Below are 27027 nucleotides of genomic sequence, written 5' to 3'. Positions count from 1 at the left end.
TTCTCGATGGCCATTGACTTCACTGTCTGTGAACTTCTTTTATCATCCTGACCATTTCTGAAGTAGCTGTTGGTGGCTGAACAGCTTTCATACATGTTTAATGATAATCTGTTTTGAGAACTTTAGGATCACTTCATAGCTAATAGGTTCTTTTAGACCAGGTTAACGATTTGTCGGCAACAAAATTTCCTAAAACTCAAAGTAGCCTTTTAATCTATATGTCAAATTCCCAATTCTAGAACCTGAACACATAGTTTATTTTTCATTTACATTAGAATCCGAGGTGTTCCTGTTTGTCGACCGCTTTCCTTCATACAGAGAATAGTAGAATCATGCAGTTTCCACTTTAGCATCACGATCACATATGGCCTTATAGTCATCTATATCCAATGAATGGAAGAAGGAGAGTATATAGAATGCATACCCTTTTCCTAAAAGTTTTGGCATAGAAGTGACTTGTAAATTCTACGTACAGATGCCACACTTTCAAAAATTATATACACCATTGAGTAAAAGCTTTTTAGTGTGAACTTTTATATTAAGCTATGTATGTCCAGTATATATAATCAAGTTTTTTTTAAATCAGCAGATAAGCAGAAGCTATGTAACAATGTTACATCAACCAAATAAAAATTAAGCTAATTATATCAAATTAAACATTAAAAGAAAAGTTACTCTGGGGTGCCTGGGGGGCTCAGTTGGTTAAGGGTCTGTCTTGGGCTCAGATCTTGATTTCAAAAATCCTGGGATGGAGCCCTGCAACTGGCTCCCTGCTCAACAGGGAGTCTACTTCTCTCTCTGACTCTGCCCCTTCCCCCTACTCTTGCACACTTGCTCTCTCCCTCTAACAAATAAAATCTTAAAAAAAGAAAAGTTACTTATATAAATTCAAACCTGTTTTCTTTTCATGGAAAAGAAAAAGGATTCTACTATTTTGAAGAGGGAGTGATTATTTCTACATGGCATCCTCAAATAGCAGCAGAGAACATTCAGGATAAACCTTACAGTAGAATATTATGTAGTACATTGAAGGCATAATGACAAAATTTTACCAAAAGAAATCTCACTTTTCATTTTATCAAAATATAATAATAAAATATTGTATTTATTAAATCTGTACATATTTCAGATTGAATCATATCCCAAGCATCACAACAACTAAAAATAGTAAAGTTATAATATCATACATCTTAAAATTTGAGAATAATTTCATGTTATAAATTTTTTCATTATATATTCATAGCTGGCATTGGAACTACAGAGATATGATTGACTGTACTCTCCATATGAACAAAAGTGTAATTTGCATTTTCAGATATTTACATATTTAAGCTCTAGGGAAGTATATTTCAAAGGACAACATATTTCTAAGAAAAACAGGCTTCAAAGGAAAAACGATGCAGAAAAAAGAGTGGATGAAACAAGGTAGAAGAATAAGGTATCTGATATAAATACATTTAATATGTTTACTTTGGTTTAAGAAATCTTGTGATCCTTTGGGAAAAAAGTGTTCTTGATTTTGTTTATAATAACAGTTAACTCTAATTTCCTGGGAGTTAGTGATAAACTCAAATATACATTGTGATGACATTGAAGGACATCCTTAATATTTTTTAGTCCTTTGAAATAATGACTTAGAATTAAAGAGATCACTGGTGTTCTCAGTTATGTACATAATTGTTTTAAGAAGTAATTTTTTATTGTACTTTTTTCTTTTTTACATATAATACTATACAGTAGAAAAATTTAGTGATAGTAAATAAATTCCTATCATGATTCTGTATGAATAATAAACTTTGATCACCAATTACTATTTTCAGTCTGAGCTTAAGACAAACTATCTGTTTTCAGAATGAGTCCCAATAAATAAGGAATATAGTATTTAGTCTCACTTTTACAAGGAACTGTAGAGTGGTGATAAATTTAAAAGGATGGAGATTTCCAATTGCCAGTTGCTATATACAAGGTCTATCACCATATAAAGAAGCATGCAGTACCAAAATTGATGGGAACTCTGGGAACATAAAAACAAGCTCTGCTTTATCTTCAGCAGTGGACAAGGAGAATGTGTGATTTACTCCTATTATTTGACAGCATCAAAAGTGACTGCTATAAAAAGTCATGAAAACCTCTTGAATGATGCAAACCCTGTTTCTTTGGACAGAGATAAACAACCATTGTTATGGATGGAAATCTTTAAATAGAATCACTGAATTTTTTTGTCTTTTTATTAAGATGACTATATCCTTATTTCTTAGTTTTATTTCTATTTCTGTTTTAAAGTTAATAACATTTCAGGATGGGTTATTATTTACCCTACCACAGTGAAAAAGCTTATGCTCTTTATTTTGACAAATCAAATATTTTTAGCAAAATTAATTGTAAAGATTTTAATTGGTAAAACTTTGAAATGGCAGTAACTATGAGTTATGTGAGAGCTTTCCTAAAGATTTTTTTTATTAATTTACTAATTGCATTATGACCAAGAGCATACTCTTCTTAAAGTTCAATTATATGTGGCTATCTTGACAAGTAATTACATTACTTGATTGCTTAATGTGAACTAATTTGCCATGCATATGAAATACTGTATTTAATTGTGTACTTCCAAAAATTATTCTGTAAATAGCATACATTAATTAGTTAATAGTTTCATTCATGATGGCTGGTAAATTTTTTAAAAGTTCTTTGTATATATTGAAATGGCCATAAATTTTCTTTGTAAACCTATTTATGAGACATAATCATATATTTCCTTAGATGACCCATCTTTGATTCAGTTAAGTAATGTTCTTTGGTCTTGATGCATTTATTATCTTAATGTTGAATTATACATTTTCCTTAAATTTTTAAAATGTTGGCAAGAGGATATCTAATGCAATGAAGTACAAATGTGTTTTGAGTGATATAAAGAATAGAATAATGCCTGGCTGAGAAACTGTGTTCCTGGATAAGAAACTTAAATATTTGGGAGATATAAATGCTAGCTTAGAATTACAAACAATTCACACTCAAAATTATTATTTATTATTATTTTAGTCACTTTGAACTCAGTAAAAACAATTATAAATTTTTTATGAAATAATACATGGAATGGCATATGGATTATTTGAAAAGAACAGTAAAGGAGAGCAAGATCCCTGGCAGATATTAAAATATATTCAAGGAAAAATATTTAAAATATGTAGTATTAATTCCCAAAGAAAAATATTTGTCAAAAAAAAAATAAAAAAATAAAAAAATAAAAAACAAACAAAAAAAGAAAAATATTTGTCAATGGTATGAAGTAGAAAGGGAAAAAATAGACTAAATCACATGAAATAGTTCAATCTGTGGTAAAATAGAGTTTACTAATGGGGAAAATAGATGGGTTATTTAAAATAGTGGTTCTTAATAGAGGTTGAAACTGGGGAGGGGAGAGAGTAATGATTTGGGTGTAGGGCCAACACTATCTATCACCTTTTACTAAGTCCCAGAGGAGTTAACTTAACTGTTGAGCTAATCTATCTTTAGAATGTGTATAATTAACCTCCATTGTACATTAGTGTAGGGAATCTATAGGAACAGCAGTCCCATAGAGACTTCTTGCTGCAATAAAATGAAACCTAAGGCAAAGTTACAACCAAAAGATGCTGATTTGTAAGATACAAATTAGGGATTTTCATTGTAATTCACAATTATGATGAAGCAGTAATTTTTGAAGAATTAAAAGAAGGCAAAAGGAACATTGCTGAAGTATGAAAGTATGAGACTTTATAGCCAAAGTTGATTTTGTTTTTCATCCCATTTTTTTTTAAAAGACATCCTCTAGGTACTAAATATGAAGTTTGGTCTATCAAAGGAAAACCTTAGATTATTTTTGATATTGTTAGAGAAAAAAAATATCAGACACTTGTTAAAGAATTCTAAGACAGATTTTATATAGGGTAACTACTACAAAGGAGTTTTGCAGTTGAGAAGAAATGAGCTCAACTCTGAATTCAGCAAAGAAAAGTGTAAATTTATAGCTAAGGAGTAGGGCAGTGGGAGTCAGAGGGTGGAAAATCACTAAAAGAAAACATCAGAGGTAAGGGATGATCCCCGCTGAACTGACCTGACAGGATTCTTGCCAATGCAAAGGAGGGTGATCAGATACCAGGATATAAGAAACTGCCAAATATTGAGGTTGAGGGATTCTCTCTAAACTTAAGACTTAGCAAGATTCTTGCTAAAACTAGACTCTAGAAGAACAGAATCAAAGCCCATAATTTGGTCTAGTTGAGCAGGGGGCTTAAAGAAGCCTGACTAAAAGTTGGTAAGGAGAGGCTGTCAATATCATGTAATACCCTATAGTAGGGTTGGCAAACCAAAGCCTGCTTGCCACCCCAGCCTGTTTTTGTAAATAAAGTTTTTTGGAGAACAGCCAAGGCTGTTCCTTTATATTGTCTGTCACTGCTTTTAAACTATAAGAGGAGAGTTATGTAGTTGCTTCTGATAGCATATGGCCCATAAACCTAAAATATTTTGTTTCTTTTCTACAGATAATGTTTGCAGACCTCTTTCCTATAGGCAGATTAATGTATCCTTGAGAAATAGAAACAAAATTATCAAGATTGTTCTTTCTGTTACCAAGACTAAAGTTCAGCTGCCCATCATTGAAAGGACAATACTCAAGAGATGAGTTTTGATTGTAATGGAATATGAGTTTTATTCAGGAGGCTGGCCAGCTGAAGAGAAGAGCCAAAGGCCAACTACAGAGGTTTCTGCCTGGCCCGGGTTTTTTTTTTTTTTTTTTTAGGAGTTTAGAGTAGTTAGTCAATGAAGGTAGTACAGTGGTCTTTAACATTTCATGATTATGTGCAGACTTGATTGTGCCAGCTACAGGTGTTATCTTAGTGCTTGAAGGTTGTGCAAGGGAGTCTGGTTCCTTAGTGCCTGGGGCTTGTGAGGAGGTGCTCTGTTCTTTCAAGGAGAGAATGCATAATCTACAGATATGTGAAGAAAGGTTAATCAATCACGCTGGCTAAGGGTGCTTACTAAAGCTTAAATATTACTAAATTGGCCAGAAGGGCAGAAGCTGCCTCCTTTTGAGCCAATTATTAGGGTGTAACATTTTTGCAGTTAAATATAGAATAAAACTTCTAGTGAAACTGTTTTCCTCCAAAGTTAGCCATCTTTTTATTCAGTTATTTATTGAAGCATCTGTGCTAAGGAATATAATTTTAAAAGTGTTCACAGGGGATTTCATATTGATCTATTTTGGGAAACAGAATTAGATTTTTGCAAAGATCCAGAACTACCTGAGAGAAAAAAAATCAGCAAAATGTAGGGTTTGTGTGTGTGTGTGTGTGTGTGTGTGTGTGTGTTTTCATCAGAGAAGTATTGGTTCAGTGTTGGCTTTTTGCTTTTAAGCCTTTTCTCAAAGACTCTGATACTAGCTTGTTAATTCTCACTCAGGAATATCTTGACTCATTGCCATAGTAGACACTGAAGATGCATTTGTTAAAAATTGGCGAGTTGATAATTTATGTTCTTTGTGTAAAATAATATGCAGGAACAAATTATAAAATTCAGATTGTCTCTTACCTAGAAATTACAAAGAAACAGATTTTATGTGAACTTATGAGATTCAATTTCCAGTCAGTTCCCATTTTTTTCTCCCTACTTTCAGATTTTATTGAACTTTCAGCAATGTTGGATATGTGTTTATTAAGGTAGTCCATAACCTTAATATTTATTGCATGCCTATTACATCCTGGGAACTGTGAATTGCTGTGAAATACTGAGATCTCTGCTACTCAGTACATGCAGACCTTGCCATACAATACTGTTTAAATAATTTAGCTGTTGCTTTTATACTTATATAGTGTCCACAATTTTATATATTTTGCTTTTTATGTTATAAAATATAGTTAGAATGAGCATTTAAAAAGAAATTCTCTCTAATTTTTGATAATCCTGTATTAGTGGGGTTTTTTTTTTTACAGTTCTTTTTCTTTTTTTTTCTTTTTTTTTTTTTTAAGATTTCATTCATTCATTCATGAGAGACACAGGGAGAGAGAGAGAGAGAGAGAGAGAGAGAGAGAGGCAGAGACACAGGCAGAGGGAGAAGCAGGCTCCATGCAGGGAACCTGACGTGGGACTCAATCCCAGGGCTCCAGGATCAGGCCCTGGGCTGAAGGCAGGCGCTAAACTGCTGAGCCACCTAGGGATCCCCCTTGTTTAAGGTTTAATAAAAACCTTTCTCTTGAGCTAAAGTAATCGTTTTAAATTATAAGGTGTGTTTTTTGCAATACTTTTTGTATGCAGATGAGTTTTGGGGATATATATCTTCAATAGTGCCCCCTTGCAAATTTATTATTACTGTAGTTTGTATTCATTTACTTTTATGTTTCTCTTTCTTACTCTCTACCGCCTACCCATTTCTCATATTTATGCCTTTGAAGAAATCAACATAAGCTGCGTAATGAATATTTTATCATTATGTTCATTTATATTTGAAATTTCTTATACTATGTACCTATACTAATTTAACTTTTCTATAGATTTTTATTACATTTATGCCATTCTTATTCTTGTCTTTTAATATAGCTAGATATAGATAGATATTCTAATCATTTATTATAATTCATCACATTTATTATAATTCCAAACTAAGAATTTGGAAAAATAATTTGGCATTTAATCTTCAAATATATTTTCAGTATTTCACAGTATTATCATCTCCTTTTTAAGGAATGTCAGTGCTATTCACTGTTTGAATAGAGTCTTGCTCTTCAAATAGAAGAGCTCTTCCCTTGCTTTCTTTTGCCCTTGTCCTTCTCTTTCCCTCTCTTCTCTATCTCTCCCTACCTCCCTTCTTTTAATAATGTCTAGTAATAAATGCCCAAAAACTTGGTTGGAAGACATGGAGAAATAATGGTGTAATGCATCACTTTCAAACAAGACTCTTTTTGTGTGTGTGTATACCTGACATTTTAAAGGGATTGTGATCTTTAAACTATAGCTATTAGTGATACTTAACATGATTGAATGGCCTGACTGATAAATGTAAAACATATCATGCAGTTCCTATGCCTACTAATGAAACATTGAAAAGAATCTAGCATTACTTCTGAAATGTATCTTTAAGTGAATATTACTTCAAAGGCATGATCAAAGTATGTGAGAATTCCTAAAGGAGATAACAATGCTTTTTTGAGAGAATCTCTCTCACCATGATAACAATGAATGTTTATTTATTTACTGTCTGGTAGCCATGGAGTAGTAGTATTTCATGAAAAAAAATTGTAATTTTGCCAAGGCAATTTGAATTCCCACGTGACCAGCATTTCAAAGTTTGTCTTACATATATATTCATAAACGATGAAAGTGTTAATTCTAGTTAAAATGATGCCTAGTTCATTGGTAGGTCTAATGAAGCCTCCAAGGATAAGTAAATCAAAATTGAAGATTACTGGCAGAAGTTTTATTGGAGAAAAAAAAGTAATTACCAAATCCTTGACGCCGTTGGTTATTTTCACTCCTTTTCATAGAAAATTATAAAAGTTAGGAGTTAAAAAAGAAAATATAAAACATCAAAAGCACTGTGGAAGATAAAGGCTTACTTCTTGATTAAACCTCACATTGTAAGAAAAGCTAAGTGGGAAAAATTAGTGCAAAGATAAAAACTTGAAATGATCTTTCCTAGCTGTCACTAAAGAGGTTCTAAAAAATATCAGTGGAACTTTCCCCCAGAAACATTAGATATATCTATATTCTTTCCCAAAATATCTGAGATGGCTTGGATTACAGCTGATTTCATTTCTTAATATAGGAGGACCATCAAGTTCTATCTGGACCATCTGAAAGCCAAAATAAATATGCTTTTAGAATAAAAGTGTAAGTGTTGTAAGGACAAAAAAGTCATTCAAGCTCTTCTCAACTCCAACTTGTAGCAATTATAATGTTAAAAAGAAATACATATATATAATTATATATACATATAAAATAATTAAAATAAGTTGTTTGTGAAAGTCTTTGGGTTCATGATGATAATCAAAAGAGATAAGTTAAAATAACTTCATGTAGAATGGAAGGGACCAGGGAAAAGAGTGGACACCTTCTTTTCAAGTGCACATGAAACATTCTCCTGGATAGAACATATGCTAGGTCACAAATCAAGTCTCAATAAATTTAAGAAGATTAAAATCATATTCAGCATCTGTTCCAACAATATTATGAGGGTAGAAATCAATCACAAGAAGAAAACTGGAAAGCTCACAAATACGTGGTAATTAAATAACATGCTGCTGAAAAATCAGTGGGTCAACAAAGAAATCAGAGCAGAAATACAAAAAATGCCTTGAACAAATGAAAATGGAAATACAGCATAGTGGGCACTTGGGTGGCTCAGTGGTTGAGCATTTGCTTTCAGCTCAGGTCATGATCCCAGGGTCCTGGGATCAAGTCCTGCATTGGGCTCCCCACCGGAAGCCTGCTTGTCCCTCTGCCTGTGTCTCTACCTTCCTCTCTGTGTCTCTCATGAATAAATAAATTAAAAAAAAAAAAGGAAATACAGCATTCCAAAATCTGTGGGATGCAGCAAAGGTAGTTATAAGAGGGAAGTTTATTGCAATAAAGGACTGAAGAAACAAGAAACAAGACAAATCTTAATCTAAACTTTAAAGGAACTAGAAAAAGAACAAATGAAGCTCAAAGTTGGTAGAAGAAGGGAAATAATAAAGATAAGAGTGGAAATAAATGAAATAGATACTGAAATAAAAAGTAGGAAGGATCAGGGGGGCTTGGGTGGCTCAATGCATTAAGTGTTTGCCTTTGGCTCAGATCATGATCCCAGGGTCTAGAATCCAGCCCCACATGGATCCGTGCTGAGCAGGGAGCCTTCATCTCCCTCACCCTCTGCTTACTGCTCCCCCTGCTTGTGCTTTCTCTCTGTGTGTCAAATGAATAAATAAAATCTTTTTAAAAAGTAGGTAAACAATCAACGAACCTAAGAGCTAGTTCTTTGAAAAGATAAACAAAATTGGCAGATGTTTAGCCAAGAAGAAAAAAAAGGAGGGGGGGAGCCCAAATAAACCAGAAATGAAAGAAAAGTTAGAACTGATATCACAGGAATACAAAGGATCACAAGAGACTAGTATGAAGAATTATTTGCCAATAACTTCATCAACCTGTAGGATGAATTCCTAGAAACAATCTTCTGTGATTAAATCATGAAGAAATCGTAAATCTGAATACAATAATTAGTAGGTAAGGCAATTGAATCAATGATCAAAAACATCCCAACAAACAAAAGTCCAGGACAACACAGCTTCACTGGTGAATTCTACCAAACATTCAAGGATTTAATACCCGTTCTCAAACTCTTCCAAAAACTTGAAAAGATGAGAACACTCCCAAACTTATTTTATGAGGCCAGCCTTTCCTTGATATTAAAGCCAGATAAGGACATCACAAAAAAGAAAATTATAGGCTAATAGCCCTGGTGAACACAGATATAAAATTTCTTGATAAGATATTAGCAAACTGAATTCAGAAATACTTTAAAAGTCTCATATACCATGATCAAGTGGGATTTTTTTCTGGGGATATAAGAATGGTTCAACATCTGCAAATCAATCAGCATGATACACTGAATCAACAAATTGAGGGATAAAAATCATGATTTTCTCAACAAAATGAGGGATAAAGATCATGATTTTCTCAATAGATTCAGAAAAAAAAACCATTTTGATAAAATTCAACATTCATTTAGGATAAAAACTCTCAACAAAATAGGTATAGACAGAATGAACCTCAATATAAGAAAGGCCATATAGGAAAGCCCATAGTTAGAATTGTACTCAACAGTGAAAAGTTGAAACTTTTTCCTTTAAAATCAGGAACAAGAAAAGGATGCCCCTGCTTATCACGTTTATTCAACACAGTATTAGAAGTTCTAGCCAGATCAATAAAGCATAAAAAAGTAATAAAAGGCATCTAAATTGGAAAGGAGGAAGTAAAATTCACTTTTGTGGATGACATGATTTTATATATAGAAAACCCAAAAGACCACCAAAAAGCTGTTAAAACTAAGAAATGAATTAAGTGAAGTTACAGGATACAAACTCAATATACAAAAATCAGTTGCATTCTTATACCCTACCAGTGAACTATCAGAAAGAGAAATTAATAAAATAATTTAGCTTATAATTGCATCAAAAAATAACTAGGAATATATTCAAGGAGGTGAAAGATCTGTATACTGAGAAGTGTGACATTGTTGAAAGAAACTGAGGAAGACTCAAATAAATGGAAAAATACTCCATGCTCAAGAGAAATAATATTGTTTAAATGTCCATATTACCCAAAGCAAGCTAAAGTTTTAATGCAATCTCTCTGATAATGCAAGATCAAAATTCTAAAGGCATTTTTTATGAAATTAGAGAAAACAGTTTTAAAATTTGTATGGAATTCTTTTGTGAAAGACCCCAGAGAGCCAAAGCAGTACGAGAACAAATCTGTAGGTATCATACTCCCTGATTTCAAACTATCTTAGTAAGCTATAGCAATCAAAGCAGTGTGGTATTGGCATAAGATCAGACACATAGATCAACAGGACAGAGTAGAAAGCTGAGAGATAAGCCTGTCCAGATATGGTCAATTAATTTTTTTTTGTCAATTTTTGACACAAGAGGTAAGACTGTGTGATGAGGAAAGGACAGTCTCTTCAATAAATGGTGTTGGGAAAATTGGACGACCACATGCAGAAGAATGAAAATGTATCACTATCCCTATACCATACTCAAAAATTAGATTAACATAAATTAAAGACTTGAATGTAAGACCTGAAACCATAAAATTAGAAGAAAACATATGCAGTAAGCTCCTTGACATTGGTCTTAGATTACTAAGATTACTTAGATTACTATTATTTGGATCTTCCTCTAAAGGTAATGGCAACAAAAGCAAAAATAATTAGAATGACATTAACTAAAAAGCTTCTGCACGGTGAAGGAAATCATCAGCAAAATGAAAAGGCAGCCTACTAGATGGGAGGAGATATCTGCAAATCATATATCCGGTAAAGGGCTAATATCCAATATATCAGGAACTCAGACAACTCAATAATACCAAACAATCTGATTTAAAAAAATAGAGGATCTGAACAGACAATTTTTCAAAGAAGGCATACAAATGATCAACATGCACATGAAAAGATGCTCCACATCACTAATCATTAGGAAAATGCACATCAAAATCACAATGAGATATTATGTCATACCTGTCAGAAGGACTTTTATCAAAAGGACAAGAAATAGCAAGTATCATCGAGAATGTGGATGACAGGGAAACTCCTGCGTATGGTTCGTGAGAATGTTAGCTGATGTAGCCACTATGGACAACAGTACGAGAGTTTCTCAGAACACTGAAAATATAACCACTTATGATCCAGCAATTGCACTTCTAGGTGTTTATCTGAAGAAAATGAAAACACTAATTTGAAAAGAAATATTTGCCCCTGTATTTATTGCAGCATTATTTATAGTAGCCATGATATAAAAACAACCTAAATGTCCACTGAAGGCTGAATGGTTAAAGATGTGAAACTACAATACTACCCAGCCATAAAAAACAAAAAAAATGGAACCTTGCTATTTGTGACATGTGAAAGGACCATGAGGGTATTATGCTAAGTGAAATATGTCAGACAGAGAAAGATACTGTCGATTTCTCTTGGATGTGGAGTCTAAAAAACAAATGAACAAACCCCAGAATAGATACAAAGAACAGACTGGTGGTTGCCAGATGAGAGAGAAGCTATTGAGGAGATGAAATGGGTGAATGGGGAACAAGAGGCACAATCTTCAAGTTATAAATAAGTCACAAAGATATGATGTACGGCATGGTGACTATAGTCAATGAAATTGTATTGCAAACTTGAAAGATGCTAAGGAAGTAAATCATAAATATTGCCATCACAAGAAAAAATACATAACTTTGTGTAACTTCGTCTGTTGAAAGATGGTAACTAGACTTATCGTAGTGGTTGTTTCCCATTGTATGCAAGTGTTGAATCATTATGCTGTACACCTGAAACTAATGTTATAGGTCAGTTATACTTCATCAGAAATAAAGATTTACCATCTTAAAAAAATGACATTAATTGCATTCCAGGGTAAAATCCCTCTGTCATGATTTAATATCCTTTGTTAATATGGTTGCATTTCATTTCCTAAAAATTTTTAGTTTCTGCGTCCATGTACTTTAGGGCTATTGACTTGTAATCGTCTTTTATTATTTCTGTCTGGTTTTGGTATCATAGTAATATTGAATTGATAGAATGAATTGGTTAGTATTTCCTACTTTTCAACATTTTCAAAGTTTTTTTCAGAGTAGGTTTTTTTTTTTTTAATATTTGGTAAAGTTCACTAGTGAAGCCATTTGTAGTATATCAATGTTGGTTTTTTTCCTTATATACATGTGCTGATCATCACTCAACTAAGTACTCAGGGGGGTCCCCCTGTAAACCTTAGAGTTTTGTCTTTTTCATCAGCCCCTCTCTAGTTATAAATACGTACCTGTATGTAAAAATGTATGCATGTATATGTATATAAGTACATATATGTATAGATTATGGATCTGGAATATACATGTATTTATTACATTTTCATTTTTTTGTGATAAGTCTGTGTGTCTATCATGATTAGTTATGCAAATCTTTTAAAAGATTTGTTTATTTTTGAGAGAGAGCACACACTTGCATGTAAGCCAGGGGAGGGGCAGACGGAGAGGGAGAGAATCTCTTACAGACTCCCCACTGAGCACAGAGCTCTTCATAGGGTTTGATCTCACAACCCCAAGATCATGACCTGAGCCAAAATAAAGAGTTAGATGCTTAACAGATTGAGCCACCCAGCTGCCCCAATTAGTTACACACTTTTTAAAAAATCTATATAATTAAGAAGGGTAAATACAGGTGTGGTATATGACTATTGGTGTGGCACATTGAATTATTGCCCTCAATTCTAAACTTGTTTTCAAGCTCATTCCTTCATAACAAACTAAGAACCTAAGGTAAAGTTGCCATTTCTAAGTCTACATCTCTCAAGGCCTACCTTGGGTTTTGTTTTCTTGCATCTCAGCCAATACCGGGAAAAGCTAGTATATGCTGGAGTAGACTGAACCCAAACTATAATGAGGAGCCAAACCCAGCCAGATCTACAGATTAAAGCACAGTCTCCCTGCCAAGTCCAGGCTAGATCAGATGATCTCAGCAAACCCCCAGAATACATATTAGGAGATGAATAATACAGATATAGCTATATCTACTGGCAATAATAAAACATGAATAATACATACAAAAAGCTAATAGAGCTGGTCATTATATCAAAATGACAGGATAACACATCCTCTAACCCTGGCCAAGCTAGAAAAATATATCATTTCTAGGACAGTCTGGTTTACAATAACCTGAAACGGGCCTGTGCGATATCTCCATTTGTTGGAACATGGATAAATAGTCAAGGAAATGCAGAAAGGAGAGACAAAGCAATAACAATCAATGCTAACAAGGATAGAAAGAAACTAAAGAATCATATTATTACGATCAGCCATTGGGTCCCGAAGTGAAAAATGCATAGTCGATTATCTAAGCTTAGTGCAGCCTGTAGGAGGGGGTTCACAAGGAGAGAGTAACACTAGTCTAACATACTAACTCCTCCCAGTCATGTGGATAGGAAATTACACTAAAGGAGATCTGATGAAACTATTAAGACCTACCTTTATGTAGTGTTTATTTTTTAATTGTCTTTATGTGACTTGAATATAATATTTATACATATTTGTATTTAAATCATTGTCAACAAAACATTTCATTTTAGTAAATCGCAAGCTATAAGTAACTTTTGGTATAGATGTTTAAATTTTGTAATTCCTGAATGAGTAAACTCACAGCCAGAGTAGGCAAAGCCAGGTCACTGACTTTTTTTTTCTCATTAATTTATCAGCAAGTTTCATAGATCCTACCTACAAAATTCACCCCAAATCTCCTCCTTCCTCTTGATCACTGTAAACTCCATAGGTCAGGTGTGGACCGGTTCGGCCTAACAGTTCTGTGTTTGAAGTCCAACAGTCTGTTCTCCTAGGAGCAGCTGGGCTTGTCTTTTGTCTTTCATTATCTTTATGATGTCTTGAAAATAAAATTCCAATTCAAGGTCTGGTCTGGTAGTGTTTCCCTGCCCCCCATCTAGCTTAGCCCCCTGCCTGCCTCTGCAACTTCATCTCCTACATTTGCCACACTTCCCAGGAGAACATTCCTGCCCACATCACTTGATGGGTAGAACTCCTCGAGCTGTTTCTTTCTTTAGGGCCTTTGCATTATTTGTTTTCTCTATCTTAACTGTCAGGTTTAATCCGATTGGTAGTGAAATGAAATAGAGAGGGTAGGCAAAAGTTGGTGAAGGCAAACTTTTTATGGGACGCGCTCTCAGGTGAGGTTCCTGGCCGGCGGGGGAGGGAGAGAGTGAGAAGTGCCCAAAGGGAGTAACGTGGGAGCTTTTTATTTTCTATTCTTTTAAAAGATTTTATTTATTTATTCATGAGAAAGAGAGAGAGAGAGGCAGAGACACAGGCAGAGGGGGAAACAGGCTCCATGCAAGGAGCCCGAGGTGGGACGCGACCCGGGTCTCCAGGGTCACGCCCAGGCCGAGGCGGCCTGAACTGCAGCGCCCCTTGCGCGGCCCTACATGGGAGCTTTCAGAGGGGGAGAGGCGAGGGGCTGTATCTGTGTGGGGTGATAACCGCTTATGCCCTTGTATGGGGTTTGGGTAAGGTGCATAGGCCCTGTCTCCTACGGTGGCGGTGCGTGCCCTCGGTGGTCCCTGCTGGCGGGGAAGTTCTGAGGTGAGGACCAAGGCGGAGGGGCCCTGCCGTATTGTTGGTGCCTCCGGATCCCCCTCGATCCCGCGGGCCCACATTAACTATCTCCCTTTCTATATTCTCCTAAGGCTGCCATAGTAAAATACCACAGCATAGGTGGCTTACACAACAAGCACTTAGTACACAACCAGCACTCTTCTCATGGTTTTAGAAGCCAAAAGTCCAATATCACGTGGCCAAAAGAATTGGTTTCTGGCGGGACAGCTCTTCCTGGCCTGCGGCCCTTTGCTTGCTGTCCTGCTCGGCCTCTCCCCGGTGTGCGCTCCTAATGGCGCTTCCTTTTCTTACAAGGATATTGGTATTATCATGTTACCAATAGGACTTAGGAGTCCTTAGGACTTCACGGCACCTTAGTGACCTTCTTGAAGGCTCTGTTTCCAAATACAGTCACATTGGGGATCAGGGCTTCAACTTAGGGAATTTGGAGGACCCAGTTCAGTCTGTCACAACACCTTCTCTCCTTCCCCTGCCATTTAGATCATAACATGGCTGGTGACTTTTAATTCAGATCTTAGTTCCCATATCACGTCTTCAGAGAGTTCCTCCTTGACTGGTCTATCCACAGGGTAATAGTACAGAAATAGGGGTACGTCAGACTCTGTTCACTCATCACTGAGATCACGATCACCAGAATTTTGCTTGGCACATTCGAGGCATTGAAAAAACGTTTGTGGAATGAATGCATTTTTCCAATGCTCTGGTTTGTGGTTCAGCATAATTATTTCTGGGGTGCTACACACTTGAACAATACATTTATTGTGCCTTTTGTCAGAGATACACACATGAGTTTCAATGATCTGTTCTGTTATCCAGCAAGATAGAACACAATAATGTTATTCTAAGTATACAATTAAATAGAATAAGTGGGGTTTTTTTGAGGAGTTACAATCTATTATTGCTTAAATAAGATATTGTTATAATTTTTTCCAGTAATTTCCCCTAGCTGTGTTATAATGGAACTTCTCCCTCTCTCTCTCTCTCTCTCTCTCACTCTCTTTACTTGGGGGCTCTTCCTTGACTCTTTTTTGGATAGATACTATAACTTTTCAGACTCTTGGGTTATTAGTTTATTCTATTACTTATTCATTTTAAAATGTCAATCTGAAATTCCAATCAAAGCTTTTCTACACATACCATCTGTGCTGACAGCTCTTGCGCTTTGAGAGTACTGGGGTGTGGGTTGGCTTCTAGACACCCCTTTTCTCTCCCACTTCTAGATACCAGCTCCATCTGTGATATGTCAGGAGCAGACAAATGTGTTTTTACAAGACTCAATGAGATTGCAGTCTTCTTTTTGTTGTTTGTTGCTGTTGCTTAGGCTGATTCTCACCGTAGATATCCTCTGTGTACCTGGCTTCCCAGTGCTAGTGCTTCCCTTGTGTGCTCTGTGCTTTCCTCCAAGAGTTATGCAATTGGTGTCCCATTTCTCAGATTATTGAAGAGGCAAATCAAGATTCAGCTTTTTTTTTTTTGGTAAAGATTTTGTTTATTTGAGAGTGTGCATTCACACAGGAGAGAGCACTGTAGGGGAGGGGCAGATAGGGAGGGAGAAGCAGACTCCCCACTGAGCAGGGTTCCCTACTCATCCCAGGACCCCAGGACCATGACCTGAGCTGAAGGCAGATGCTTAACCCGCTGAGCCACCCAGGTGCCCTTCATTTTATCTCTCTATTCTTCACTAAACTCCCCCAAAAGACTACTTGTTAGGTGGAATCATTATATTGTACACCTGAAACTAATATTACACTGTATGTAAGCTAACTGAAATTTAAATAAAAACTTTAAAAAAAAAAACTACTTGTTAGGGAGACTTACGGCAATTTGCTTGAGTGGGTATTAGCTGATTAGCTGGTCTGCTTAAGTTCAGGAGACATATTCATATGCTTGCCATCCAAGAAAGTCTGTATTCTTGCTTCATCAAAGAATAGGAAGGTGAATCATTAGAGCTTCTTGTTTCAGCACCTCCCTCTCTATTTTGGTCATTCTTTTCATGCGTGGGCAGCATTAAACTCTCTGTGGACCCAAGGGATCACGAATGTTTTAGAAGAGGGAATAGATCTGAAAAAAATAGATTTGAGAGACATTTTATTTTAGGCTATTTAACCTACATTTTAAGGATATTTAGCATTACATTTATGAAGGATTCTTTTGACTGCTTCACTTCACATCACCCCCAAAGACCATTCTCTTTCATCACTCATTATTGCTGTCATGACTAGGGGTACTGAAACTGGTGAATCTTGATAATCCATTTTTTGAAACAGCTGGCCCCAAATGTTAATTTGTGAGCTAAGACTATAGATTCCTAGCAATGATGAAATTCCAGTTGGCTCTTTGTTGGAATTTCTGGCCATGGGAAAATTCCCATTCAACATTACATTACAGTAGCATTTTACAGCTTAATAGGCTTTAAAGTATATATCTTACCTAAAATGTTTATATGTAAAAGTTCTTTACTTTCTTTCATTTTCTATTATTTGACTTGTAGCTATTCATACTGTCACGTTTTGTAAGATTAAGTTATATAAAATGTTTATACTTTCCTAACTTAATTTCTAATTTACATATTAAATATTTTATGTTTTAATTTACACTATAATTTTATTGTTTTGCCTTTACTTCTGTTTTTTTTCAAATTTTCCTTTCTTTCCCACAAGGAATTCCTCATAATCAGAACCCTGTTTAGATTTCAAGGACTTTATTCTTATATTACTTATTTTTATAATTTCACCTTCTAAACCTGTTTTTTGTGTCTTGTATTATTACTATATTATTACTATTATTACTATATTAATTTAGTGAAATGTTATATATAATAAAGCAGAACTAAAAACTATTGTCAGAGAAAATATATTTTTTAGTTTTAGATTATATATTCTTTGGAAGTAAATTCTTAGGGCTTTTAAGAACTTTTTTATAGTGTTTCTCTTAAAGTTATTTTCTACTTATATTCATTTAGATAAAAATCCTCAAGTAGAGAAATATCTCATTTTCTCTGCTAAAGAGTTATACAATTCAATTATTCATAAAGACAAATATCAACTTGAGTAAAGAATCATCTGTAAGACTAGCAGAATGAATCTATTGCAACATTTACACTTTATACCCTGAAATTGATTTTTTTATGCATTTTAATATAGGCAGTATTTTGCATTTGAGTACATTACATCGGAAAGTAAAATGTCAAAGCATATCCCTCTCAGAGTTCACAGTCTCCACCCTCCCTCACATAGTTAGAGGAATTCTCTTATGAGAGTATCTGCTGGTCAGTTCATTTCTCATTCTTTTAGAATAGAAATTTGCATATCAAAGTTGTGATACAAGTAAAGCTACTCTATCATGGTCCCATCTGGTTTTCTCATTCACCTGAGACCCAGTGTAGGAAACAGGCATTTGATGGTAGAGGACAGCTAATTTTTCAACTGTATGACAATTTCTTTCAAATGGCAAAGTATACATATATTTTCCATATGTTTAAATTCTTACTTCTTTGAAACTGTTAGAGTCAAAATATTGATCTCAGTAGTGGTAGGGGTAGTAAGGTGTAATTAGCAATGTTCTCCAGTACAGCTTGCAATGATTTCATATAAAGAGCATTATCTTTTTTTTTTACTATGAACTATAAACATTATAAATAAATTAATTTTTAGGCTTTAGAACTAGCACACATATTCTGATACATTTTATTTCTAATTAATCTGAAAGAAATTCTAGAATTAAACATTCTGAATTTTCAAACATGAAGAATTTGAACAGAGCCTGAAATGAACACAGGATTGTTTGTGGTTTATCTGTTCTTTTTTTTTCTTTGAGGATCTAAAACTAAGAAACTAAAATATATGAAAATCTAGTCCAAATTTTCAAAGTTCAAGTTATTGTTTACATGATTCATTTAACTCACATTTTCTGTGAGCCAAGTGTTATATTCAGAGATACCACACTTAAATAAGACACAGTCTTTGCCAGCAAAGAGTTAACATTTGCAAAGCTGCTCACTAATTGCTTCCTATCTTTTCTTCCAGTTTTAATGTTATATTATTTTCTCACTGACTTGATTCTGATTTATTTGAAAAATTGTCTAAAGAAACTGAAAAACCAAAACCAAACCAGTATTTAATGAGAAGTTTTCTGGTTTCTGAATCACTGCAAAATATATATATATATATTTTATTACCATAAGCTTTTGTCAGAAATTGGTTATGACTTAGTTGGAAATGTTGCTTCCAAAGGTATAGTTTTAAGGCAAGGTAATATAATTTAACGATGAGGTATGCAGGCTCTCAAGTGAGTTCAAAGCTCAGTTCTGACACTCTCAGAGTAATGAAGCTATTCAACCATTACAAGCCAGGGGAGAAAGCAGTGACTGTGTCATGTGGTTTTGTGAGTTTTTTTTTTTTTTTTAAGATTTTATTTATTTATTCGTGGGAGACAGAGAGAGAGAGAAACAGACAGACAGAGACACAGGCAGAGGGAGAAACAGGCTCCTCGCAAGGAGCCTGACCTGAGACTCGATCCTGGGTCTCCAGGGTCACACCCTGAGCCAAAGGCAGCGCTAAACCGCTGAGCCACCAGGGCTGCCCAGTTTTGTGAGTTTTAAAAGAGATAATGTACATACAGGACTTAGCATAGCCCCTCTGACAATATAAATAAGTATTTGCTATGTTAGCTGTTATTGTTATGTAAATTTTCAAAAAAATTTAATAAAAATGATTTAAAACCAAGGAAGAGGGAAAGAGAGAGAGAGAGATTAAATGAATGCATTGAGACTAAAGAGATAGATGATTGGGGGAAAAATGACTTTAGTGGTCTGAAACGGGCCAAAGAAACTTTATACCTACTTCTTAAAAGTGAAGGTGTTGATGCTGCTTGAAAAATATTGGTCTCAGTAGATTTTAGCTATTTTTGGTCTGTTAAGAATTGGCATGAATAAACATTAACAGGTTAATGAAACCTCTGTCTGAAAATAAGTGATTCCAGTTGCTTGTTTAATGTACCAAAACCCAACCTTCTAATGCTTTATAATGGTCTCAGTTCCTGTTAAAACTGTGAGGAAATAGCTTCTGTCCCAGAGGTATACTGCCTTTAAAGAAAGTCTATTTTTATTAACATCCCTTTGTGGCCATAGCTGCTATTGTGTGGTTAGAGTAAAATATCTAGCTGATGACCCATTTCTGTTTCTAAATTTCTTAATCAAGAATGATATGCAATATAGACACAAATTTCTTTCCTCCATACTTACTCTTAATTCCCATATCCTCATCCCCAAAGTGGAATTAGGTGTCAAGAATTCCTGTTAAAGCTGTCAGTGGCCAAATTTTCCTTGTTACTATCTAGAATTTTTAACATATTTAGAATCCTTTCAGAGTTTTGATGAGTTTTATTTTGGTATTCCAAAAATGGATCATAAAGAATTTAGGGGCACCTGGATGGCTCAGTCGGTTAAGCATCCAGCTCTTGGTCTCAACTCTGGTCTTGATATCAGCTCTGATCTTGATCTCACTGGGCATGGAGCCTACTTGAAAAAAAAAAAAGAATTTAGAGAGGATATGGAGGGTGGGATAAATGATGTTTGATTGTTCTATCAAACAAGGAATGATTGAAGGAACTAGTTTATCTTACATAGAAAAGAAAAAGCTGAAGAACTCATTTAGTGACTAACTCTGTAAAGGCCAGAACTAAATTGTAGCTTTCATTCCTTTGCTGAATTTGTGGAACTTATTTAACCATTTTAAACAACAGTTTCCTAGTTAGCAAAATGAAGATAATACTTTTCCCTTATGTGTGTTGGAAGGCTTATAAATGAGACAATATAAATTATTGAATATAGTGTCTGGTAATAAGGGGAGCTCAGCAAAAATGTCCTTCTTTCTTTGTTTTTTTTTTTTTTAATAAGTCACCACAATATCAAAATAGGAAATCATAGTGGTGATTACCCAAACTTTCAGTATTATCTGTGCTGTAATGATTAGCCGTGGAATATTCTCTGTCTCTCTCTTTTATTCTCTAAAGAAAATGAAAAAAAATTTAAAGATTTTATGTATTTATTCATGAGGGACACAGAGAGAGAGGCAGAGACACAGGCAGAGGGAGAACCAGGCTCTGTGCAGGGAGCTGGATGTGGGACTCGATGCCGGGACTCCAGGATCACACCCTGAGCCAAAGGCAGGCACCCAACCGCTAAGCCTCCCAGGCATCCCAAAAAATGAAAAATTGATCTCTTTTCTGGAACAATTACAATGTTGTTTACAATGCAGTTACTTCCAAAAGAACTAAAAAGTGATGATGATTTTCCATTTTATTAAAACTATGTTGTTTGTAGATGTTATTTGATTTTATGTTCCCAAAAAAGATGTTGAACTGAAAACAATATAAGTATCTCATACACAACCAGTTAATAAAATATTTGTATTCTAATAGACCATAATTAAATATAGACTTAATGTCATTTAATAATTTTAATTCTTAAAATGATAAAAAGCTTTTTCCTTAAGTCTGAGCATTTGCCTCAGATCAATGTATGTCTTTTTGTTCTCCTTTAATTGGGTGTTATAGAGTCAAAAATTTATGTATTTTAAATATTTTATTTATTTATTTATTTATTTGACAGAGAGAATGAGAACACAAGCAGGGGGAGTGGGAGAGGGAGAAGCAGGTGAGCAGAGAGCCCTATGCAAGGCTCAATCCCAGGACCCCAGGATTATGACCTGAGCCAAAGGCAGATGCTTAACTGACTGAGCCACTCAGGTGCCCCAGATTAAACATTTAAAAATAACTAAATTAAATATTGCAGTTTTACAAAGTAAAAACAAAAATAAAGACTAGAAAAATTGATTCCCATATGTCACAATTGCAGCTGTATTACACTTCTTGAAACGTAACAACAATAAAACTCCAGTATGCATGGAGCATCATACTTCTCTTTTTGACTGAATGTAAATAGAAGAATGAGTAACTATTTACTTGCCTTAAAATACTGAATTATCTAAATATAATATTTGGAAAATATTTTTATAAAATTATACTATCTAAATATAAATATGATAGTATAATTTTATGAAAATATTTTCCAAATATCATTCTTATGGTTTCTAACTTAGGATTTAGTTACTGTAAGAGGGAAACTAGTAACATCTTATAGGTTATTTTAAAAGTACTAAAATTTCATCTGATATCATCAATGAAATATAATAACGTTATAGATTGAAAAAGATTTGAAGGAAAATGAGAAAAAGACTCAAAATAATTTATATGAGAAAAATACTGACACTAAATTCTCAAAAAAATAATATTGAATGGAAGAAGTTGGGGGAATACATACTGAAGCACAAAGAATACATATTGAATGATATTTGAATTTTTAGGATGTAAACTATTCTGATTGAAGGGAAGCAGTGGTTAACTTGGGGCTGGGAAGGATGATTTTCAAGAAAGCACAGGAATTGGTAGGGATTAATGGTAAGGTTTTGTAATTCTGTTAAGGTGGTTTCATTAGAATTCATCAAAGCACAAACTTTCATTGGCTTTTCATTGGTTCATTTTACAGAAATCATGTATCATTAAACAATTTTTTTTAACAAAAGAACAAGGACAATAGTTTTACTTCACTCGTTTTGAAGTAATATAAGGCACTTTTTTTTTTTTTTGCCAATGTGCTAAAACATAAAAGATAAGCCAAAAAACCATAATGGTATCATTTAAATCCAGCGAAGATGTGATGACCATGGCAGTATTAATTGGTCATACTTTTTTATTTTAAGGTTTTATTTATTTATTTGGGGGACAGAGAGAGAGAGAGAGAGAACACACAAATCTGGGGAGGAGCAGAGGGAAAAGGAGAAGCAGACTCCTTGCTGAGCAGGGAGCTTCACCTGGGGCTGGATCCCAGGACCCTGAGATCATGACTTGAGCCAAAGGCCAATGCTTAACTGACTGAACTACCCGGGCACCCCTGGTCACACTTTTGAATAGGCAATCTGGTTATGCATTTCCAGGGTCATGAAAAATGTCCCTATCCACTGACATATATCCACTACCATGAAATTGTCAGTGGGATAATCCTGAAAGACAAAGTGATATATAAAAAGGCTTTCCTTTCAGAGTAGGTTATTTAGTGGTTTTGAATCTTAGTCCAAATATTTAGCTCTGTAATAAATCTCTCTTCTTTTTCTCAAGGCAATCTGATTCTATTCTTGAACCACCTTTCTACTGCAGAGGCAGGAATTCAACCTGAGTTGTTATTACTGACATCACCCAGTTGTGCCATATTTCTGAACCCTAACTCAATACCTGTGAATCAGGGACATCCCTCAAATTATCTGCTATTGTTTTGCACTGCTAACAGGGGTTAGGGGGACTAACCCCTAGTCCCTTAGTTTTAGTTCAGGGGACTGCTACGTTCTTGACACTCTCTGTACAAGGCTGTCTTTAGAAGGAATGGGATACTCTCTGCCCAGAAGCTAGCCTCTTTGGCACCCAGATAGCTACCCCTTTGATGTCTTGTCATTATGGAGAGTTAGAGCCATGGAACAAAGCTTATATCCACCCACCACTTCTGCAACTCCTTCTCTTCATCCCCCTTTCTACCCCTAAAAGTCCTCCTAACTTCCCTTCCCCTTCCAGAGCTTCTCATACAGTCTTTTCAATGAGTTTGGCTACCTCTTAGAACTTGGGTATTGAGATGTGTGTAGTACCCAATTATTACCTCATAAATTACCATGACAGATTCATTTTACTGATAAACTAAATAATAGTCAAGGAATGAATTAGAAAAGTATCCATTAGACGAAATATTATGGTGGTGTTAAAATTTTAGGAAGAGAAGCCAAATATAAACTTATATAAACTGTAAATATGATTCATAAGAATCGTGTATCTTTATGATAAGATTATGAGAATTTCCCCATCTTTTTAATTATGAAATTGTGTGTGTGATTTATTAAGAAAAGTACGTGTGCATTGTTTAACATAAGCAAAGTGTGACATGGCCAACTTAAGTCCACAAAGAGTTGGAAAATACTGATGAACTGTAGTTAACTAGGGTTATCCAATATTTTGAAAGTTGTACATAGTAGAAGGAGAGGGACTGAGAAAACTGCAAGAAAAGTTAAGGGATTCTTAGGAATGTGGCAGTTCTTCCCCCAAGGAACATGGAAAGTCCTAAACTAGCAGTTGTGTGAGGAGCCGTCAGAGACTGCATGTTTTCACCAGGGACACTGAACTGGCTTTAGGAGACAGCAATTTAATTTTTATTATGTACACCGTTTTATTCAGGTTGCATATTTAATTACAATGATTGTAGTTAAAATGTTGTAAGTGTGCAGTCAGGTTAATCAAATTCTAAGTTGAAGAAAAATTAAATGTACAAAATTTAACCTAAGACAAGTTGCAACAGTTAATTTTAATGGAGTATGTAAAAGGTGTGGTCAGTATGTCACCACAAATAACCAGTGAAGTAACATCATGAATTCATTATCACGTATATCATGAACTTTTCACCTTAGTTCTAGAAGTGACATTGAAAACAAATTATTTGAAAATCACTAGTGAGCTAACAAATAAAAAGCATTCTGATTTTAATCATGAAAGGTAGTGACTGTGTGATGGTGCTTGGCTGAATAGAGTATGGTAAGGCTGAACATTTTCTATAGAAAATTGAGCATATTAGGGGATCCCTGGGTGGCTCAGCGGTTTGGCGCCTGCTTTCAGCCCAGGGTGTGATCCTGGAGTCCGGGGATCTCCTGCATGGGGCTCCTTTCATGGAGCCTGCATCTCCCTCTGCCTGTGTCTCTGCCTCTTTCTCTCTCTGTGTCTCTCATGAATATAAATGAATAAAATCTTTAAAAAAAGAAAAGAATATTGAGCGTATTATTAATAACTAAAATATAAGATGGTGAGGACTGTCAATACAGACCAAAACAAAACCACATCCTGATTTCTAAAACGGAAGATAAGTGAAAAATTCAAGTTCATTATTATGGAATAGCATTGAGGTTCAATGAATTTGCATTAGAAAATATCCCCAATCAAAGCTAAGAACACAAACAATTTTGCCTGATTACCCCCCCCAAATTATAATACATATTTTTTTGAAACAATGAGATCCTAGGTATAAAAAATATATAAGTGTCTATTGTGGCTTTATAAATCAAATAATATTTTCTAAGAATTATGAGCTAAAACAATTTTTTAAAAACTCTGGATTTCAGAGGGTTTACTTCAGTTGTGCTCTTATATGATTTTTAAACTTCTTATTGACCACAATTATGTCCCATTATATCATAAAATAAAATTGTATGCTAAGTCTCCAGTCTAATCATTCTACGTTGGCATTTTAAAAACAAAAAAAAAAAAAATTGGACAAGTTTTAATTTGAGTATTCTTTTCCCAACTACTATAATCAAATTGCTCCTGCTGTTAAAATGAAAATATAACTCATTTATAAATTATCATTTCATGTTTGCATGAAAAAAATCATCTGATCCTAGTGTTGAGTTTTTACTTCTTGATCCCCAGTAAGACGTTAATGTGAAAAAAGAGAGCAAGCTAAACTCTGTTCCTATTCCTTGGGGAGAATTTTATAATCTTTGTAATGATCAGTACCGTTACTGTACATTATCACAACCTCAGTATTTTCATTTTTTTATGGACTTAATATATGAAGTACTTTGTTGTCCATGAAAACACGATTTAGTATAATGGGAATGGTTCATCTAATTTTCTACATAGAAGTTTCTCTTTGTATTGGCATCATATTTAATTTCCATGTCAGCAAATGGGTTATTTTAAAGGCATTATCTCTTGCTTGAAGTCACCTTCAGAAACATTTAGAAGTTAGCCTTGTCTGAGCAGATGTTTTTTTGTTTTACTTTTCCTTTACCTGACTGCTTTAAATCTTTCAGATTTAGCTATTACTTTTAGTAGATTACTTACACCAGTTGTTTTCAAAGTGACATAAAACAGTCTACTAAAAATAATATGCACACATACAGAACACTCATTTCTAGTTTCAAATTGAATTGTTCATGGAACTACAGAAACAGTTACATGCAGAGGTCCTCTTTCTCTTCAATTTTGAACTTTTCTGGAACCTCAGCAACTCCGGTTTCTCAAAATACATTTGTAAACTTCCTTGACCATTGTTGTATTGCATGAATGTTAAAAGTCCTTTTGAAAGAAATATAATTGCAGCCATATTTCCACATGCAGTTATATTTTCAGAGTATAATGTTAGATTTCTAAGAAGAGTTTAAAAGTAAATGTAAACTCCATTCTTTCTAACACCCCTATTTCTTGTTTTGCTTTCTATTAAGATTTAGAGTATCTACAAATTCCCTTTAGAAACAAGTGAAATAATTCTTTATACAGTTCATTGCTATAGGTCAAAAGCACTCCAGTTTTCCCCCAAAGAAGAACACAAGCATTCCAACACTTTTCACTGTTATTTTGGGTTATCTCTCCCAGGGTACTTTTCCCCTACCTTCCTCCTTCCTTTTTCTGATGCTAGAGCAAGCACTTTACCTTTTCAGCAATTCCAGTCCCTCAGCGGGATGTTTTGCAGATAAAATTTCTCTTTTGTATAGAATACACAGTGAAGAGGTAAGCTCTAGTGGTACATAACTTTTATAGCCACTAGCACTTTTTACATGATGCCCTTTTATCATCCTTCTCTTTCTTAATACCTCCCCAAGCGTATTTTGAAACAGTGATATGCCTTACTAGTATTGTAAGTATTACTTGTTCTTTGGTATTTAATATTTGATTCATGTATCCAGAAATCTTGTGAAAACAGCCCTTAAGTTTCCATTTTTTAAAAAGGAATGGATTTATTTAAAGGAATGGATTGTGCCTTAATAAAAATCTCTATTTTTAGTTCTATTCTTGGCAATTTAGCCTTCAGAATTACACGATTATTGTAGCAGAATGTTTATTCCAAAATAATTTCTTTGTATTTTTGGGGTGCCTGGATGGCTTAGTTAAGTTAAGCATTTGCCTTTGGCTGGAGTCATGTTCTCAGAGTCCTAGGATGGATCACCACTGGGCTCCCTGCTCAGTGGGGAGTCAGCTTCTCCCTGTCTCTCCCCGCTGCTTTCTCTCTTTCAAATAAATAAATAGAATCTTTAAAACGTA

General features: G+C 34.6%; 1 protein-coding gene and 1 long non-coding RNA gene across 8 annotated transcripts in view; one reads left to right on the top strand and one right to left on the bottom strand.

Moving 5' to 3' along the window:
• The window catches only part of EPHA6 (EPH receptor A6), an 867085-nt gene that overhangs the window by 199849 nt on the left and 640209 nt on the right, over positions 1 to 27027 (top strand). The window lies entirely within an intron of this gene.
• On the bottom strand, positions 16755 to 26515 carry LOC121490894. The gene is made up of 3 exons (XR_005987799.1): positions 26419 to 26515; positions 20324 to 20413; positions 16755 to 16959 (listed from the first exon to the last, which is right to left on the bottom strand). It is a non-coding gene; the product is annotated as an uncharacterized LOC121490894 (long non-coding RNA).

This window comes from Vulpes lagopus, chromosome 1 (assembly GCF_018345385.1).
Source record: "Vulpes lagopus strain Blue_001 chromosome 1, ASM1834538v1, whole genome shotgun sequence".
NCBI lineage: Eukaryota > Metazoa > Chordata > Mammalia > Carnivora > Canidae > Vulpes > Vulpes lagopus.
Note: the sequence above shows the minus strand (reverse complement) of the source record. Positions and strands in the feature narration are given on the sequence as shown.